The sequence below is a fragment of the Notamacropus eugenii genome, chromosome 3 (assembly GCF_028372415.1).
Source record: "Notamacropus eugenii isolate mMacEug1 chromosome 3, mMacEug1.pri_v2, whole genome shotgun sequence".
NCBI classification, from domain to species: domain Eukaryota; kingdom Metazoa; phylum Chordata; class Mammalia; order Diprotodontia; family Macropodidae; genus Notamacropus; species Notamacropus eugenii.
Window position 1 is genome coordinate 78710120 of NC_092874.1, and position 14026 is coordinate 78724145.

Consider the following 14026-nt stretch of genomic DNA (forward strand, 5'->3'; position numbering starts at 1 on the left):
AAGCATGCTAACACCACAGGGAATACACACACACACACACACACACACACACACACACACACACACTTGTAAATTTTAAAAAACTTTCTAAGAATGTGAATTATTATTATTAGATAATATTTCTAGATAACAGCATCTTATAGTCTTCACTTGGTATACTATATTTTAATTAGCTGGTTTCTACTTGAATTGACCATGCTCACATGACTAACATATTTAAATGCAATTGGTCTAATATTTTCCTTTGTCCTAGGAACAAACTCAGGGTACACAGTCATTCTATGTGATATGCTTAGCAGCTCATGTAGTTTCATACTTAATTCCGCAAATATTTGTGGAGCACATACTGTGTATCAAGAATTGCCCTGCGCTTATGCTGGTGTTTCATTGATTTCACAGGATTCAGCCCATAGGTGTACTTTACTGAAATCTTGGTAGATTGTGACTATAGCCCAACACATCGTCTACCCTCAAAATGTTGTGTCATCTGAAAACTTGGTAAAGATGCTTCTTATGACTTTAAGTTATTAATAAAAATGTTGAATTGACCAAAGACAAAGACAGACTCCTAGGCCACTCCACTAGGAATTTCTTCCAAATTGACACTGATACATTAATGGCTAATTTTTAAGCCTACACATTCAACAAGTTTCATATTCCCTCACTAGTAGTATCATTTTATCCATAAGACACAGTAAAAGTGTCAGAAAAGATGAGGATATTTTGGCATGGTGATTCATCCAGGACACCTCTGAGGAACCAAGGAGTGATGGAACTGTGTGAGAAGGGAGATGTGGAAAAGGATCATTTGGCCTGACATTCATCTAGGAGCAGACCTGGCTAGAGGCAAAGTTGACTCTTTTCCCAACTTCCACTCCCAAAGCCTGCCATTTTGTTACCCATATGTATCCATTAAATTGAATTTTGAGAGTCAGGGGTGTACTGGAAAGTTATTTTGATCTAATCCCTTGAATGACTCTGATTTCGACTAACGTCTTATTAGGATCATATGAGATAACAAATGTAAAATGCTTTGTAACCTTAAAGCAATGTATCAACTTGATAACTTATAGATGACTCCTGGGGTATGGTCCAGTTTCCTCTACCCATCTGAAAGTGAGTCTTGTTCAGTTGCTTTAGCAATATTAATGGATATCATTTTTATAGAGCTTTACTGTTTGCAAAGGGCTTTATAAATGTTATCTCATTTTATCCTCACAGAAGCCTTGGGAGATGTGTTTTTATTACCCTGTTTTACAGAAGAGGACGCTAAAGCAGAGAGAAGTTAAGGGACTCATGCAGGGTTACATAGCTAGGATAGACCTGAGGCTACAGTTGAACTCAGGACTTCCTGACTCCAGATCCAGGACAATATCCACCTAATTGCCCTTAGTGTTATCTCAAGATTGAAGAAATTGTCTGCACTTAGTCTAAAGCAGGGATGCTTAACCATTTTGGGGTGTGTGTGTGTGTGTGTGTGTGTGTGTGTGTGTGTGTGTGTGTGTGTGTGTGTGTGTGTGTGTGTGTGTGTGATACATCCTTTTGGCAGTGTGGTAAAACCCATAGACCCGTTTCCCAGAATAAGGTTTTTAAATGCATAAAATAAAAAGTATAGGATTACAAAGAAAACTATTTGTACTGACAAAAAATGTAATTTTTCACAATTTTAATTCAAATTAAGAACCTCAGTCCTAAAACCAACAAACTCATCTAATTAAAATATATCAAGGCTTAAATGCAGCAGGGTTGTTTCAATGCCACCACTACACTCATCTCCATTTACAATTTGCCTATTACCTCTAGGTTCTCGCCACTTTAATCCATCTTTCACACCACCTCCAGATTTGTCTTCCTTTTCATCATGTTGCTCCTTTAGTCTTGAGCTTGTATTGGCTCCCTATTTCTTATTATGACAAGTACAAACTCTGACTATAATCTAGCCTACCCTACCTATCCAAACAATTTATGACTATCCCCAGCATAAATTTTCCCCTTCAGTCAGAGTGGTCTCCTTGCTGCTCTCCCCAAAACACAATATTCACTCTCAACTCCAATTTAGTTTATCTTGTTCACCAGACCCAAAAGGCCTTCCCCATTCTTCTCTGCCTAGTTATGACTTATCCAGCCTCCAACTCCAATATTTTCCACCAAGCTGTCTTTGACTACTGCAGCCTACATCTAAATAATTTTCTTTTCTAAACTCCTACAGTACTTTTTTGGAAGGAACCACACATTTAGCATCTTATGATATACTTTCTTTCCTGGTCTGTATTGTACAACTTAGCATTTGGTTATATTGGCATATGATCCAATGGCTATGTATGAATGTGTGTATGCATACACATGTTTACATATGTACGTGAAAACACATGCATACATTTACAATGCTATACATACATACGCACATATACTTGCATATATGCAAGTATATGTGCGTGTGTACATATACACATATATGTACCTATATACACATAAATGTATACACATATTGTGGATATATGTATAGGTATTTTCTTTATTTTTTCCCCTGTGCATATACTGTTTCTCTCCAACTACACTGTAAGCTTTTTGAGACCAAAGACTATATCATATACTTCTTTTGTTTTTTAAGGTATTTAGCAAATTATTAGGCATTTAATGGTATCAATAAATGCACAAGGATTGATCATACAGAAAGACTATGGGGAACTTCTTGTTTAAGAAATGCCTCTACCAGATCAAAGACAATGTATGATTTAGTAGGTAAACCTCAGGGAGTTCCCTAGGGCATATAAAGTTTGAGTAACACAGCAAAGTTCACAGAAAGGATTTAGGCAAAGTGAATAGAGTGCCATGGAACCAGGAAGGTTGGAGTTCAAATCTGCCTCAGATACTTATTAGCTGTGTTATCCCAGGCAAGTCATCTAACCTCTGTCAATCTCATTCACCTCACTTGCAAAATTATAGATAGTCTGGCTTCAGATGCTTACTAGTTGTATGACCCTGGACAAGTCACTTAGCCCTGTTTGTCTCAGTTTCCTTATCTGTAAAATGATCTGGAAAAGGAAATGGAGAACCACTCCAGTATCTTTACCAAGAAAACCCCAAATGGGATCATGAAGGGTAAATATGACTGAAGAATGACTGAATCGAATATATATTTTACATGGCAAAGCCAAGAATGAATCCAGGATGTTGAAGTCCAGGGTTCTATCCATGACACCATTGGTGTCACACTCAAACGGAAATAGACTGTGCCTAAGGCCATGCACTGAACCATACATAAGGATCCCTGTTGGTTGTACATTAACTTAGAAAATCACATACTAACATTATTAGATTCTATTATATTCTTATTTATTTTGCTATTTCTCGATTACATTTTAATCTGATTATGGATACACTAGGCAGGTGTGTTTGATACTTTCCTATACCACATTGCCTCTGGTCAAATGAATACTTTTTTAAGAGAATTGCCGAAAATTCACCTATGTGTATCATATTAACTCTGTCAGGTCTCTGAAATGTATTTCGATAAAATTGTATTAAATGGGGAGTCAACATACCATAACACAAGTATTATTGTAAATATAGTCAAAACGATGTAATCTTACTATAGCATAGGCAATGAAGTCTTGCCAAATCAAGAGACTAGCTAGGATCTCAGCAATGTGATCTTAATGCCATTTGTATCTAATGTTATCCAACACAATGTTAGTTCCTTGAGGACAGCTATTGTTTTGCTTTGTTTTGTTTTGTTTTTTCTTTCAGTATCACCAGACTCTGGCCCTGTGCCCTGCACATGAGCCAACCTGTGAATCATAGTCTCATAACTCTAGAGGCTGAAGATGCCAACCCCCTCATTTTACAGATGAGGAAACTGAGGACCAAGTGATTTGCCCAAGATCACAGAGATATTGCAAATAGAAATGCAGGTCATCTCTATCGAGAAGCAGTGATCTTTCTACTGTGCCAAAACATAGTTGAATATAAGAAATAACTGAGAATTTCTAATGAATTCAAAGTTTTAAGTCATCAACTATGAATGAAAAAATCATTAAACTTGCTGGAAAAGGAGCCACTGCAGAAGAAAATGCTATGACTTCCTTCCTAAAAGATGTGTAAGATGATAATCAGTCATTTGGCAGTCAAACTCTAAGTACTGAACCTTATGATTGACAAAGAGTTGGTCTAGTATATTTATTTGTCTTCATATGTTAATTTGTGGTCCCTAAAACCATTTGTTTGACTCTGTCATCTGTGATCCAGAATTTCTATTATTACTGTCAATATACCAGCCAGTTCTGCCAATCTAAGAAAAGAAGAATCAAAATGAATCAGTGACCACTTCCAAGGAGTGTTAAAGCATCAGTAGCTGTATTTCTTTGGCAGTTGGTGATGTAATGGATAGAGCACTGGAACTGGAGTTAGGAATACATGACTTCAAATCTAACCTCAGACACAGTCAGTGTAATCTAGGGCAAGTCACTTAACCTCAGTTTTCTCAACTATAAGATGGGGATAATAATAACATCTGCCTCAGGGGATTGTTGTGAAGATCAAATGGGATAGTATTTGCAAAAAGTGCCTAACACAGTGCTGGCCAATAGGCACAGTAAAATGTTATTGCCTTCCCTTCTTCTCCCTCTTTGAATTCAGAAAAATTGTAGACAAGTCATTGAAAGTTTGTTCATTTTATGACTAAACAAATTCTTAAAACAAAATTTTGAACTATAGGGTTACCTTTTGAAGTATAATGCTGCTGAATCATTGAGGAAAAGGAAGAAAAAGTGAGGGGATTTTTGCTGTTTGTTTAGAAAATAGACAAGACTGGGTTGTTTTTTCTTATTTTAAACTGAAAATAGTTGAAGAGCAATTTGAACTATTAAAGGAATAAAATGAATTAGGTAGGGGGGTTGCTTGGATTTTTAAAATTTCATTATCTAGAAATTATCTCCATCATTTTACTTGCTGTGGAAAATTTATGGGAAGAAACAGATGTGAATCAAAGAGGATGGGCAAATATGGATGGGTCACAATCTTCACTGGTGCAGAACATACCCGTATTTTTGTAGCATGTTTTGTAGCATGTAGCTAGTTGAAATAACTAGCAAAGTACACACTTTGGCAATTCACTGAGGTCTTAGATCAATATAAGCTGCCAACATGGTTCATTCTAAAGACAATAGGACTCGGTGGAAGAAGGGGAGAACTAGTTTCAGGCACAAAATGTCATCAAATATTCCCAAATGTCCAGAAGATGACTTTAGATATTTCTATTTCTATATACTTAAAACTAATTAGAAGGATTATAGGTCAGATTAAACTACAACAATCAACCTACTAAAAAAGAAAAAAATATTAGACCACACACTATATACGTTTCACAAAAATACATAGCATTTGGATGTAAAGTTTACTTAAATTTAAATATAAATGCTGTGGAAGGCATGATATGTTTCCTATAGTTCATATAAGTTCTCTGAGAATGTCATTTCCCTCCTAGATAATTTATAAACTATTATTCCCTATTGCAAGAACACTGGCAGACTTGACAAGAGAGTGGCTCCAATTTTCATTTAAATACAGATGGAGCAAGTCCAGGAAATGCAGAAATGCTATTTTCCATGAAGCAGAAATGCGAGGCTAATTTCTACATGTTTTTAAAATCCTATGAAAAATATCAGTTCGTTTCATTTTTTAAAACCTTCCTCCTGAAGAAATGAATGTATCACTGGTTCAAAAATATTCTTTAAAACTGTCTTAGAAGCAGGTATGAATTTCCTAGGAGGTAAATGCGCACAGGACATTTTTTAGAACAAATCAATTCTATACCCCCATCTTGGTAAATTTATAAACTAAAGCATAAAAATAGTGCAAATCCCTGATCAAGATTAAAATCTAGTAAGTGGTACATATGGCCAAGGATCCAGTAGATTTCTACATCTACAATAAGCCTCTCTGGAGTTCCTTAAAATAGACTAACTCTTGAAACAAGATACTGCTACATTAATGGCTGCCTAGACACCATTCTATTTTAGTATGTGTCACGAAGGCTTTGAGGAATATTAAAAATAAATGGCAGTAACTAGGTAAGACCAAGCTAGGCTACTGTGACTTCCCGCTGAATTGAACTGCATATAAAATGAAATCTCTACCCATATCTACATTTTAAGCAATGGCTTATCTTTGTCCCACTGTCTCTACACAACAATTTATCCACTCCGTTTGTTGATTACACTTGCCTGGACAATAGGCCCTGCTGGTAATGGTCCATAAAATCTAAGCGTGCTTTTGATGAGCTTTTAACTGATAGAGTGACTAGTTTTGCTTTAATTAAGAGACAAAATCCAGCAAATGAAAGAATACACCAAGGACCCAGAAAATCCAGGAGGTATTTCCCTGAGAAAAAAGCAACCCCCCATAATTCTATGATTTGTGTTAGGGAGATGGAGTTGGGGGCATTTATTTGGATTGTGTTTTATTTTGGAAGGTGTTTTCTCATCTTAAACCCTTCCTTGAGGCTTACTATTTTTAAACCTCTTGAATGAAAATGTTGAAAAATGGTTTAATCTTACAGAACAGGTCAATATATTTAGCTAGCTATTAAGATTTTATAGCCACAAACCATTATTAAACTATTCACAGGGCTAATAAGCATTTGACAACTTATTAATTATTAAATTAAGCACATTCTCAGAATCCCTAAATTTAGTATTTCAGATGAATAATTCACACATTAAAATAACCAACAAAGGTTCAACTGCCTAGCATGGTATTCATTTTTCATATAAGAAAACTTTATTAAGTATATAAAACACAGCCCTAGAGGAAAAATCTGTAAGGGTTATATTAAGGATATATCACGTGTGGATTTTAGCTTAGCATCCATTCACTACATTGAATAAAAAGATTTGAAAGGGACCTAAAAATCATCAGGTTCAAGGTTTTTCCATTTTACAAATAAAGAAACTGAGGCCCTGAAGGAAGTAATTTGCCCCAAGTCAGAGAGTAAGTTTTAAAGTTAGAATTTGAACCCAACACTTGTGGCTTCCAATTCGTGACTTTTTCCTCTACCTAGTTTTAATTCAATAAAATGCCACTTAAACAGAAAAAAGTGCAATGTCCACATTTAGTTGCCATAATATCCAACTCATGGTTAAGTCAGTGAAATTTTCTGGCAGGCAATAAACCTCTATGACAACAATCAACCATTTCTAAAGGAACTGGAATGTAGTTTTGGTGGCATGTATAACCTTGGTTCTAATTCAATTCAACAGATGTCTACTATGTGGATGACATTATATTAGACGCTGTGGATATAACCACAAAAATAAGAAAAAGTTTCATCGAGGAGGTAATATTGAAAGTTATGCCGACCCATTGTTCCCAGCTCTGCCTGTCAATCAGTGTTGGGGGAGGAATCATTCAGTCCCCTGATATTTGTAGTATATACAAGTAATGCCCTACTTGTGACATTTGTATGCCTACCTGCAAATTTGTCATGTTTTGGGGGAGAAACTGAGAGGCAAGGGCCCAACCTCTTTTGCTGACATTGACCTGTCGGGATTGTCTTGTTGATCTTCACCATCACCATCAACGTGTTGCTACCTTGACCTAAATTATAATAAACTCTTTTTCATTATCTTTGTCCTGAGTTTTGTCATGTGGATCGGGGTGGAAACCTAAATAAAGAATTTTCCTTTCAATAGTAGTACCTAAGCTGACATTTGAAAAAAGAAATAAAGAGGAAAGGTAGTTGAGGCACTGGGGAATGACCTGTGTGAATACCTACAGGCAAGAGATAGCAATGTCAAGTTCTGGAAACAGCAAGTTGTTCGCTTGACTAGAATATAGCAGGTGTCAAGGGAAGTAATGTGAAGGAATGCTGGGAAAATACATTGGAGCCAAGATTGTGGAGGAAATTACATGATAGACTAAGGGTGCCCGGAAGTAACAGGCAGCCCCTGAAGCATTCTGAGCAGAAGAACAATCTGGTTAGACCTGTGACTTAGGAAGATTATTTTGGCAGTTATGTGAAAGATAAATTAGAGAAGGGAGAGCCTGCAGACAGAAAAAACCATTAGGAGTCAATTACAACAGTCTAGGCAAAGGATGACAAAGGCTTCACCTAGGCTGGTGACTGAGTGGAAAGAAGAAAATAAAGATGGGACCTGTTATGGAAGGAAAATTGACATGATATTGGCTGACTAAAAAGGTGATGATGCACTTGGCAAAAAAAAGAGAAGGAGAAGGAGAAGGAGGAGAAGGAGAAGGAGGAGATAAAGGAGGAGAAGAAGAAGATAACAGTTTGAGTTAATCTACACTAGAGTAAATCTTGGAATTGGGAGTGAGTCAAAAGACCTGGCTTCAAAGTCTAGTTCAGCTAATAATGTATGTTGACCAAATAACTTCACAGACCAGAACTTCCCAGTCCCCTGGCCTGATGACCCATCATTTAGCATTGTGACTCACTGCACTATTATTCCTCAAGCCTCCTGCCCTCTCTGAGGTCCCACATTGCCTGTGAAGGATCGAAGGCTGAGACTGGACCCTCAGATGTATAGGCTTCCCTCTCTCTATTCTCGCACTTGAGTGGGGTGTACTATCCCCTGTGCCACCTGAACTGATTTTGTCCCAGAATTTTCCATACCAGCTTCATCACTTTGCCTTTCTGAGTCTTCTAATCTTTTCTTTCTCTATTTGTTAGAATCCTGACAATTCTGGTGACATACACACATGTGATTGTGTGTGTATATATACACACATGCATATGTATGTACCAATATGTATATATACATAAATGCCTCTCTCACCTTTGCCATTGATTATACATCTCCCTTTACCTTTGATTTCAAATGGAGCTTTATGACTTGATAAGAAATTAAAGAAAAAATAGCATAAGTAAACACAGAAAGAAAAAAGATAGTTCCCTTCTTTATACTATCCCAAATTTCCTGTCTAAACCTCTTCAATATTTTGGAGATTCCTTGATTTCATAGGTGGGGGCAACACAAAGCAATTCTATAAATGTCAAAGCTTCTAAACCTTTTCATCCTGTGTGTGTGTGTGTGTGTGTGTGTGTGTGTGTTTGCCATGTCTTTCCATACTTCCAAGGGAGGGGGAAAGAAAGAGAGAGAGAGAGAAAGAGAGAGAGAGAGAGAGAGAGAGAGAGAGAGAGAGAGAGAGAATGTGCTTTACACAGTGAAGAATGGAAGCTTGTATCATGTCTTTAAATATTTCATGAATACTACAACACTCAGGCTGTCCATTTCCAACCCCCACCACCCCTTTATGATTATATTTTATGATTGTAAGGTGGAACCTCAAGTCACTTTAATTTAATTTCTATTCCTCTGATTATTAGTGATTTGAAGCATTTTTCCATTGTTTATCCCTTTTTTACAATTATTTTTTATTGACAATTGTCTCTTCATTTCTCTCTCTCTCTTTCTCTCTCTCTTTCCCTCTCCCTCTCCCTCTCTCCCTCTCTCCTTCCCTCTCTCTTTCTCTCTCCTCTTCCCCCCTTTCTCACTACAGGACCCATCCACCTCCTGTCACCATATTTTCAGTGATGTATTTTAAATAATTCTTCACACAAAAGTAGCAATTAGTAATATGCTACACTGTATCACCATTGCTCTTTCTGTTGCCTTCTGAGTCATCTGAAAATTTGATTCTTCTGAGAAAGTGGTGGGTACCCTATAATTCACAGTCATAGAGGATCATTGGGAGAATACTGTTGGGTTGGTTTTGGTTCAGTATTTTTTTTAGTTTTTTAAACTGGGCTTTTGAAGCAAGGAATTGCTTGAGATCTTTACAAGTTTTATAGTATTTCACAAACGTGATCTTCACTACTTTCTTCCTCCTCCTCAATTTTGAACTTTTGTCCATCTGCAGTGCCTAGCCAAGATCTATGTACTAATGGACTAACTCAGTGAACATCTTTTCCTACTGCATTTCATGTAATAATGCAGGCTTTGTTTTTTTATCCACTTGACTTTTCCTCTATAGATTACTAGGCAAATGGAATATATATTTCACTCAGTGAGATACATGCTGTAGTAAGGTGGAACTGCATATGATCAACATAACAATATTTGTAAATAATACTACCTGGAGAACCCTATATCCTCAGGAAATTGTTCTTCCATTTGGACTTTGCACAGAGCATCTTCTATGACACTAGGAAACAACTTTGGTAAGGATGTCTCTCTGTGTTTTTTGCCTTCATACAAATCATCAGATTGGTTTTATTTTTAAGTTAAATATAACTTTGCATTACTATTATGTTGCATAATTAATTCTTGAGAGTTGAAAATTCAGGAGCATATGAGGACTCATGAGAAGTGTGCATGAACATGAATTCATATTGGAATTCAAGCTGGAAGTTGCACGTTGGTACACAAAATGATTAACTAGGGAATAGAAGGAGTTAATTTTCTACATATAAGACATACATCTTATGCTATCTTATAAACAATAAGCAAAAACCTTTCAAATTCACAGTACTTTAGGGTTGTGTTCATCCTTCATTGCCGAAGAAGACCATGACATCAAAGAAATAATTACATGCCTTGCACTTGACTTTGTTTTGAGTGAGGGAGGGCTGTGCAGGTCACCAGCCTCACTTTTCCCCCAGAGCCATCTGAATGCAGTGACCAGATATTCATCAGGAGGACTGGAGATGACCCAGAATGCACAGTACTTCAATGACTCTATTGATATAATCACCTGGGGGGGGGGGGGGAGGTTGTTATAGGGTAACATGAATATGAAAAGAATTTGTGATCTCTCAGTGTGGAAATTCCCTCCAACAATGAAGACAACAATTTATATATGACTTATTAGATAAATTCTACAGAGTTGCCTGAGACACAAAGATATTAATCTAATTAATTGTCTAGGGTTACAAACCTAGTAAGAGTCAAAAAGTTGAACGTAGGTCTTCAGAACTGTACACCTACCAATTTATTAGTTATATTAAGCTACTGTTTTTTACTGGGTTAATTAAGCTTTTTCACTATTATTAAAATAATCTTATTTCCCTGGTGCAGATCCAATTTAGTCACAATGATTCTTTTTTATATTATTCTTGTCCACAAAAATTTTATTTAATATTTTATAATCAAAATTTATCAGAGGTCTATAGTCCTCATTCTCTACTTTATCCCTCAAAGTTTTGGGTATAATTACCAAAATTTTTCATATATATTTTTTGGTATATTATTGAGAACAATTCAAATCTACAAAATTTTGATATCAATAATCAGTAATGAGGGCTTCCATAATAATGTTATAAAAGGACAGATTCTTGAAAATTATATTTTAGAGTAAAACATCTTTATATTCATCAATTGAAATGTGAAGGGAATTCAAGCTCCTATTATGCTTATTATTTGGTGACTTTAAAAAATTTCTTTTTAATAAAGCAAAAATCATGAAGTAAAAGCTCTCCTGTCTCACAAAATGTCACATGTTAAAATTATACAAGATCCTCTGAAAGATGCAAGAGTGAAGTGGATGTCCATAGATTTGAATATGGCTAAACAAAGTGCAGGATGTTAATGTAAGAAAAAATTACATCACAAATGATGATTATGAGGAATTCAGAGAAACATGGCAAGATCTGTATAAACAAGTGCAGAATGAAGGAAGCTGAACAAGGGGAGCAATAAGATAGATAGCTACAAAGAACTCTAAAAAGAAGCAAAATGGAGTAACTCAACCAGTCTTGGTCTCAGGGAATAGATTACTTACTCTCTTGTCTTGGTTACAGGGATGAGGAACTACATATATAGACTGTCCCAAATACTGCCAGACACAAGCATTGCATCGGTTAGTTTGCTTAAGAATTATTCTATATTACAAGGAAGTATTTAATCGTTCAATGAGATTACAAGTATATTTTAAAATAATTATAAAATTAAAACAAAAAGCATTAATAAAATGTAAAGGTATACTAATAAACAGCTTTTATGATAATGATTATAAATATTAAATTATTCATAAGACAAAGATGTTTGTCCCTCTCAATAAAGGATATCCAGCACACAGCCCGAAGGGAAGATGGATCACTCTTCATGGTAAAGTACTCCAGCTAGCCTTGTTTTTAGATATACCATGATACTGACTGGATAGTCTCAGAACATAGCAGAGCCTTCTAAGTGGAAGCCAGGATCACATAAGAAGTTTTCAGCATAACTATTCAAACAGGAAAAACAGAATGGATAGATCGCCTATAGAGTTTGTCCATCAATACATATACTTTAAACATCCAGGTTAGATTAACAATGACATGGAACCAAAATTAAATAGAGAGAGAAAAGTGGGCCAGAATACATTTAGTAAATTGCATAGTTATTTTAGTGACTGCCGCATCTGTATCCTAACATAAAGCCCCATGTTTTTAATATTAATATTCTCTCAATTATGCTATATGACTGTGATGCAAGAAAGCCACAGTTTTCGAAGAATTAAAGTTATATACCACTCAAAAACACAATGCACAGCAAGTATAAGTAGACTATAAGCATATTGTTAATGAAGAATTGTGATAAAAAATGATGAGTAGGATGCTTTCAGAAAAACCTGGGAAGATATACATGAATTGATGCAAAATGAAGTGAATAGAACATTGTACACAGTAACAGCAATATTGTACAATGATCAACTGTGAATAGCTTAGCTGTTCTAAGCCATATAATGATACCAGATAATTGCCATGATGAAAAATGCTATCCATCTCCAGAAAAAGAATTGATGGAGTCTGAATGCATATTGAAGCATACCTTTTTTTTTTTTTGCTTTCCTTTTCTTTTTTTGTCTGCATTTTCTTTTGCACCATGGCTGATAGGATCACGTGTTTTGCATGACTGCACATGTATAATTTATAACAAATTGTTTGCCTTCTTAAGGAGGGGGGTGGAGAGGGAGGGAAGAATTTGGAACTCAAAATTTTTAAAGACTAATGTTAAAAATTTTTGTTTTACTTGTAATTAAAAAATAAAAAGAAATATTAAAAAATTGTGCAGAAGTGGCACAAATGATTGTATTAAAGAATTACACGACAGATAAAGGAGAAGTGCCAGATACATAGTAAGGGGGGGTGGGCGGCTAACAGGAGACAGGCCACATTCTCTATTAGCGTACAAAGTGCCTGGGACAATAGATGGACCCTCCTGGTGGGGGCAAGCATAGGAGGACATGGACAAGAGACCCACAGGATGAAGTGTGAATGGATTATAATTTATGGTATCAGAGAGAGTGTCCACAACAATGAGATTCAAGATTCATCAAAGTTTCAAATTATAATTTACACAGGTGTAATTCATTGGTATTTTAATGTTTTGAATCTGTTTTATTCACTCTGCATCGCTTTATATGTCTTCCCATATTGTTATATCCTTCATTTTTATCATTTTTATGGTATAGTGCACCCCATTACATTCATAAACCACAATTTGTCCAACCATTCTTCAAACATTGGCTACATGAACCTATACCTCTCACATTATTATAATGAGTAGCATTTCCTATAATTCAATTGAAGCATTGGATTTAAATAATGAAAGCACAAATATAACAGAAAGATCCATTTGAGAAATGAACTTGACATAACATCCTGAAAGCTGACCCCATCCAGAATATTTGCTTCTGTAATATCCAGTTGATCTACTCAAATAAAATTACATTCTAGATGTATGGGGGAAGACAGGGGATGGGGGTGGGAATAATGACTGAATACATTTTTGTAGCTTCATCATAGTTGCCCTCTGTCTCTAGCCCAATAGTGTCATCAAGGCTAAGTGGCTAGAACATTATAGCCAGTTCATAAATGTGCCCTTAAAATGTAAATAAATCCATATTGGTATTATTGTCTATACAGAAATCATTTATAAGCAATAGTTATATTTTATTACACTGGAACACTTACCAGGGAAAAATCTTTTGTTGTGTGATGGGCTGGAGTCAATTAAACATTTTTTTCTTAACCACTTTTTTTTCTTTTTAAACACAAGGGATCAGTGCTAGCAAGAGCCACAGA